Source organism: Tupaia chinensis, unplaced genomic scaffold, assembly GCF_000334495.1.
Source record: "Tupaia chinensis unplaced genomic scaffold, TupChi_1.0 Scaffold144575_1, whole genome shotgun sequence".
NCBI classification, from domain to species: domain Eukaryota; kingdom Metazoa; phylum Chordata; class Mammalia; order Scandentia; family Tupaiidae; genus Tupaia; species Tupaia belangeri.
The window spans coordinates 5,632-12,835 of NW_006204435.1; the positions used below are offsets into that span (position 1 = coordinate 5,632).

The following is a 7,204-nucleotide window of genomic DNA, read 5'->3' on the forward strand; positions in this document are numbered from 1 at the left end:
GGGGGAGGGGGCGGGACAGGGTGCAAGATCATTTCAAAGTCCCAAGCAACAACGTTGAGTGTCCAAAGGAGAGTCAAGAGAGGGAATTAAAATCTGCTGCAGGTCTTCAGATTTCTAGTATGGTATGTCATTAAATAGCACCTCTACATATTTGTCTCACTTCATTCCTTAATAACATAACTCCAACTAGTTTTGCTGGGAAAAAAAATGCATACTTTCAGGGAAAATATGTAGCTTAAGATCTAAGAGATTATTTATTAAACTTTTAGGCTCCCAAATAAAATTCTTTTCAGTTTACCAAGAATCTCTTGTTTCTCATTCAGTCACTCAACCTCCTTTTGTTTTGTCTGGCTCAGGTACTCACCAAAATAATTAGTCTAATTATTGTCATGACACTTTATTTAGACTGCACTCCTACAGGAATATGTTCCCACAGCAAAATAGTTTTACTCACCTCTTTGCTTCTCTCTGGCTTGTAGCAAGTCTGCAACTCCCACATCTGGCAAAGGGATTTATTAGAGAGAAATCAAGACTAAACCAAATGGTCACATACCACTTTGAAGTATTTCTATTGAATTAAAGACATAAAACTAGAAAATTGCCAGACTATCCCAATAGGTAGAAAGAGACTTTTCAGTAATCCTGGTTAGCTTCTTTAAGTTTCTTTTAAAGACAAAACAGTACTGGATAGTTCAAGCTGAAATTAAAAACAGAAGTGCTTGGGACCAGCAGTTAGCATAATGGCTATGTCGCTGGACTCCCACGTAGTCAACTGCGGTTCGCATCCTGGACCTGGTGGCTTAAACTCATGCCGGGCACGTGTGCATGCGTGCCCAAGTTCCCAAGAGGAGAATGGAGGAGAAGGGATTGCGGTGTGGCCATCCCCCCTGGGAGGTGATTTCTTGCTTTCTATCTCTCTGTCTCTCTGTCTCTCTCTGTCTGTCTGGTGAGCGCACGCACCCTATAGCAAAAACCTCTTAAAAAAAAAAAAAAAAACCAGAAGTACTTAAAAAAAAAATTCATCACCTGTCTCTCCAAATACACACTAAGCACACCAAACGTTGATAACAGAACTAGCTGAGGCAATTACTGCACCTAAAGAATGTCAATACTATAAAAATTGGGGCACAAATATATAATGAATTCTTATTAAAGATTGTGCAAGATCCATGAAATGTAAATGGATTTTAAGTGAGATTTTGCTCACAGTGCTTTGAACTTGTAACAACAAGTCAGTGACTCTTAGTTTGACCAGAATTCATACTCTTTCCACAGAAGTTGACCACACAATTTAGACCTGATTACAGGAGGCTTTAGCAGCATCTCAGATAGAGCCTCCAGCATCCACTGCCCTTTATATCAAAAGTCACTTGGAGTCCAGGGATTGGCAAGTTCAAGAGACATTTAACAATTCTAATGCATATTTCAGGTTACTCACTTAACCAAACAATATGCTCTAAGAATTTATTCCCAAAGCAAAATAGATCTTAATGTGGAACATAGAAAAGCACTATCTGAATAAAAAAGTACTGAAAGAAACAAGATTATCCTTTTCCCTACCTCATTTTTCCTCATGTGGACCCAAGATTGTTTGAATTTAATTTGTGGTTACTTCAGAATACAACTAAAAGTTAAATTATAAATCATCACAACACTACACAAATTATCTGATCATCTTTCATAGCAGATCAGAACCCAGATGGCTGACTTTCTGCAGGATTTCTGATAGAAATCCAGTATAGCTGGTTTTGAGGTTTACACATTGACACTTAATTGCTGTATTACTAAATACTAAATATTACTAAAGCTGTAACCTTCTTATCCAGAAGTTGTGATCCACATGAAGTCCACAATGAGTGCAGCAAATCTGAGGTAGTCAGCCCTTAGGAAAGTTCAGTATCTGAACACAAAAAGATTTCGTAATGACCAGCTGCAGGTTTTGTGTGTTTCTTTTGTACTTGCAGAGTAATTAAGAAAGAACACTGCTGAATGTAGTTCACACATGTATGACAATGAAAATTTCCCTAAATGCAATACTCAAGGAGAACAGTTGTGACACTTTAAACTTCCATAGTGCAATATGGCCTGTCACTGACATCGAGAGGTCTTCATTGGATGCTGTAGTTCCAGATGACGAATGGCTGTCCAGGATGTTTAGCTGTGTCCTAGTTATCTTAGAAGTGTTAGCAAAGACCATTCCTTGATGGTACTATGTGTGACTGCTTTTCTGATTTTCAAGGACAGCATAATGATTGTCTAGCTGAAGTTTAAGTACCTGGTTTTTTGAAACCTCATCTCTACCTCTATCTTTTTTTCTTTATTATTATTATTATAGCCTGTCACTGACATCGAGAGGTCTGCATTGGATGCTGTAGCTCCAGATGACCAATGGCTGTCCAGGATGTTTAGCTGTGTCATAGTTATCTTAGAAGTGTTAGCAAAGACCATACCTTGATGGTACTATGTATGGCTGCTTTCCTGATTTTCAAGAACAGCATAATGATTGTCTAGCTGAAGTTTAAGTACCTGGTTTTTTGAAACCTCATCTCTACCTCTATCTTTTTTTCTTTATTATTATTATTATTATTATTATTATTATTATTTACACATTCAGTCACTATACATCATCTAGATTGTAGAGAGACTTTACTCAACATGATATACATTTCAGTCTAGTTGAACTATACACATCCTCATCAACAGATAATAAACCAAATCTGGGTCCCACAAATATCTTACCTCTTCATTTTCCCCCCAAATTATCTTTCCTCTATTTTTGTGTTTTACTAGTTTAGAGCTCTTCATTTCTATATCCCTCCAGCTATCTACATGCTTGGCAGTGGACTGCAGCAACGGGAACTCTGTGTCACTGTATATCTCTGGCAGTCCCTGTGGTGTTTTTCTGGTTGTGGTTAACCGGGCCCCAGGAGGACCATACACACCCTAGTCATGGCCAGTTCTGGGGTTTCTGCAAATATTACTAAAGCAGGAGGTGCTTGTACCAGAGCTACTTTTATTTCAGGAACCTGAAGATTTTTCCTCATCACCTCCACTGCCAAATCCTCCACCCTCTTCCAGTTATCACTGTACCTTCTCTCTTTTCATTATCTTCTTCCTTTTCACTGACTAGCATTGCCTGAACTCTGAGGCCAAATTCTTTCCTCTCATCTTCGCCCATCTTCACGACCTTGGTGGCTGCCCTAGGGCCCACAGCTCCTGAGCCAGCTCTCCAGCCATTGCCCTCGGTGGCCCTGCACTGCTGCCCACTGTGCCTGCAGCTCAGCTGCTTCCTCGGCACTGACCGACTTGTCTGCCACTCCTTCTTGTCCCTCTTGGTGAAAAAGTTTTCCTGGCTCTGCTCCTCCATCTCAGCCAAGGTACAGTCTCTTGCACCCCACGTGGGTGCCACCAGCAGCGGGCATTGCCCTCAGGACTCTGAACTTGGAGTTGAGGCTGGTTCTCAGCTCATGCTGCAGGGCGCGGGGATGCCTCTGCCCTGAGAAGTCTCTGGGGCCTGTGTGCCGGGGCAGGCGGCTGCCCAGGGTGGGTCAGGCGTGGGCCCAGTGGTCCTGTCGGCCCAGAGTGCTCCCGCCACTGCCTAGGCCGCTGCCGCACAAGCCAGCCCAGGCTCCAGCTGCAGCTGCAACGCAGTGCCCGATCCCGACTGCCCAACAAACAGAGAGGAGCCTTTGGGCCAGAGGCTCCTGCAAGAGAGACTTTTCTATATTAGGAGAAAACATTACAGTTAGCGTAATGGCTATGTCGCTGGACTCCCATGTAGTCGACCGCGGTTCGCGTCCCGGACCCGGTGGCTTAAAACTCACACTGGGCATGTGTGCATGTGTGCCCAAGATCCCGAGAGGAGAATGGAGGAGAAGGGATTGTGGTGTGGCCATCCCCCCTCGGGGGTGATTTCTCACTTTCTGTCTCTGTCTCTCTGTGTCTTTCTGGCAAGCGCATGCCCCCTATAGCAAAAGCCTCTCAAGAAAAAATTAATTGTGGAACTAATCCCCCCACACATGCACATACAAACACACTTTAAAAATATTTTAAAAAATTCTTTCTGGGGGCCAGGTTGTTGAGTAGTGGTTATGGTTCTGGACTCTCACATGGCCTACTATGGTTCAAATCCTGGACCTGGCAGCTTGAAAATCATGCCAGGCACATGTTCATGTATGCCTAAAATCCCAGGAGGAAAATGGAGAAAGGATTGTAGAGTTTCATTCCCCAGAGAAGGGGATATCATTTCTCACAATCCCTCTATCAGGGTTTTATAAAAACCTCTGAGCACCATTTGGCTTTGGTCTAGTCTTCACAAGAAACAAAGCTCAAACTTCTGTATAGCTGATCTTAGCAAGAGCCCACAGTCCAGGTGCTGCTACTACAAAGTCACACTGACCCAAAAAGAAGCAAAGATCGAAAGTGAGTACTGAGAGGTCTAACTCCATAGAGATGGATTACAAAAGACTCATCAAATCCCACTAAGCCTAACTCCCCTGCACATCAATCACATATACCTTCTCCCAGGATAACTTTATGATCCTTTAAAAGAAACCCTCTCCTTCCTTGTGGGTGGGCTGAGGTACCTGTAGCTTCAGAACCTCAGCTGCTGTTTCTCTCAGTAAACTTCCGTTTTCTCTTAAGATGATGTCTCCTTTGTCTTACTCTGGATCACGACATTGGTGCATTGTCTTGGAAGACTCACTGGTGGCAGCCATCTCAAGTGGAACACATAACCTTTCTGGAACTCTCTGCTGCATGCCACACAGGACCTCTAATTTTGGTGAGTAATGAGAATTTAGAACCCATTACTTGGACATGTCACCCAGGGACCAGATCCCCCACTAGAAAAAAAAAAATCCTAGTGCTAGATTGTGACCCTCCTTCAAAGGTTGAGACCCTCTTGAACTGAGGGATGCCCCTCTTCAAGTGCAGTCCACTTTTCATTGTCAGAGGGTTTTGAACTAGGCATGCTCTTTCCACAAAATTCTCCTCCTGGGTCTCATCCTGTCCCTTATCACACCAACACCCAACATATACTGAAGGATGTCCCTTTGGCTTGTCTCCTGAAGATCTCCACATGCTGGAGGTGAATTCAAGCTGTGCCATGCTATTTTTTTCTGTAACTCAGACTGACCTCCATATAAGCTTGACAATGATATTCAGTGACCAGAAAATGGCACTTCTGATATCCAAATTCTTTGTAATCTTGATAATATTCCCCAGCATACTGGCAAGTGGTCATTCAGTATCTACAGGTCTTTTTCTATTTTATGTACCTGTTCCTCCCTTTGTGAGGCCTGTACCCCTTATGAGATTTTTTCTCTATGACCCTCTTCTGTCCTGTGAGAATCCCAGATCCCTCAGAAACTCCCAACACCTGAAGATTTCTTCAACTCTGCCGACCATACTTCCTGTGCCTATCACCCTCTTCTTTTTGTGGATCCTCTCTCCCAAACACCAAGAGATCCATCTTCACCTTCCTCTCTTCCCCTCCCCATACTTGTTCTCACATCTTTTCCTCTCATCCTCACAAGCCTGACAAGGCCACTATTCCTCTCCATTCTCTTCATGAGGTTGCTGAAGCTGAAGACATTATTAATGTACATGTTCCTTTACCCTCTCTTATCTCCCTCAAATTGAATAGACTAAGTTATTTCTTAACCAACTCCACCTCTTTCATCAAAGAATTTCAACATTTCATTCTATCTTATGAGGTCACCTATCAGGATGTGTATGTTATACTTTCCTTGGCCTTGTTTTTTCAGAGGAAAAAGGCTTTATTCTGAAGCTCAGCCATGGCTTTGGCCAACTCATCCCATACCCAGAGCCCTAACCAACATCTTCCAGGACCCAAGGCAGGCTTCCTAATAGATCCCAAAATGGAATGTCATCCAGAATCCCACAACCTAGACCTCATGGCACATTTTCTAACCTGTCTTATTGAACATATTAAAAAGGCTGCCCGTGGGATCAGCAAATGGTGTAATATTTACATTACTGAAATCCCATGTAGTAGACCATGGTTCAGTTCTTGGACTTGTGGCTGAAAATTTACTCCAGGCATGTGTGTATGCACACCAAAAATCTTGATAGGAGAATGAAGGAGAAGGGATTGTGGTATCACCATCACTTCTGGAGGATGATGTCTCACTTTCTGTCTCTCTGGCAAGTGCACACATCTTATAGGAAAAATCTCTCTAAGAAAAGGCCATCTTAAGGCTGTTAATTATGACAAAATTCAAGAGATTACATAGCACCTTAATAATAAAAAAAAAAAAAAACCAAGCCACTTTAACCTGGTGGCTTAAACTCACACCAGGCACAGGTGTGTGCATGCCCAAGATCACGAGAGGAGAATGGAAGAGAAGGGATTGTGGCATGGCCATCCCCCAAGGGAGTGATTTTTCACTTTCTGTCTCTCTGTTTTTCTGGCAGGGATTGTAGCATGGCAATCCCTTCAGGGGTAATTTCTCACTTTCTGCCTCTCTGTCTCTTTAGCAAGCACACACACACACTATGACACAAAATCTCTCTAAAAAAATCTATGAATCTAGATTCAAATTCTGATATGGGTCTTCTTCAGTATATTTCCAGACTCACTCAATTTTCCAATCCTCCCCAGATATTTATAAAAAATAAATAAATAAATAAATAAATAAAACTTCAAAAGCGGATAACTCTCAAACCCCACAAAATGACCTTATTAAATAGTATTGGGGCAGGATCAGGAGATGGTAAAAATGGTTACATTGCTGGATTCTCATATGACTGTCCACAGTTCCTGTCCCATTGGAGGCTTTCAAAATATGCCTAAAGAAATGATGAGATGGATGGGTGTAAGTGAAAGTGAGGGTGAGAGAATTTCAAATGCCAACGGAGACAAGCACATTCCCAGACATAGAGCACATAGTGACAGCCATGAACTGTGAAGGTCAGGGATTTACTAAAGCAGAGGCCAGAGAGGAAACTTTAAACTTTATTCATTGTTTCACATAAAAATATGTTAATGGAAAAATAATAGTTGCTTGGCATATCTATTTAGTTATTTATTTAAATAATTTATTCAATTTTATTTATTTATTTATTTATTTTGCTATATGGCATGTGTGCTCACCAGAGAGAGAGAGAGAAGGGAAGTGAGAAAGCAGGACTTCAGGTTTGGGAATTGAGCTCCAAGCGGGCAGCTGGGAGCCAGACACTG

At 42.2% G+C, this 7,204-nt stretch overlaps 1 pseudogene; it reads right to left on the reverse strand.

The window, feature by feature from the left end:
• Window positions 1-2,209: 2,209 nt before the first annotated feature.
• On the reverse strand, window positions 2,210-3,145 carry LOC102486729 (protein CDV3 homolog; annotated as a pseudogene).
• Between the last annotated feature and the right edge of the window lie 4,059 nt (window positions 3,146-7,204).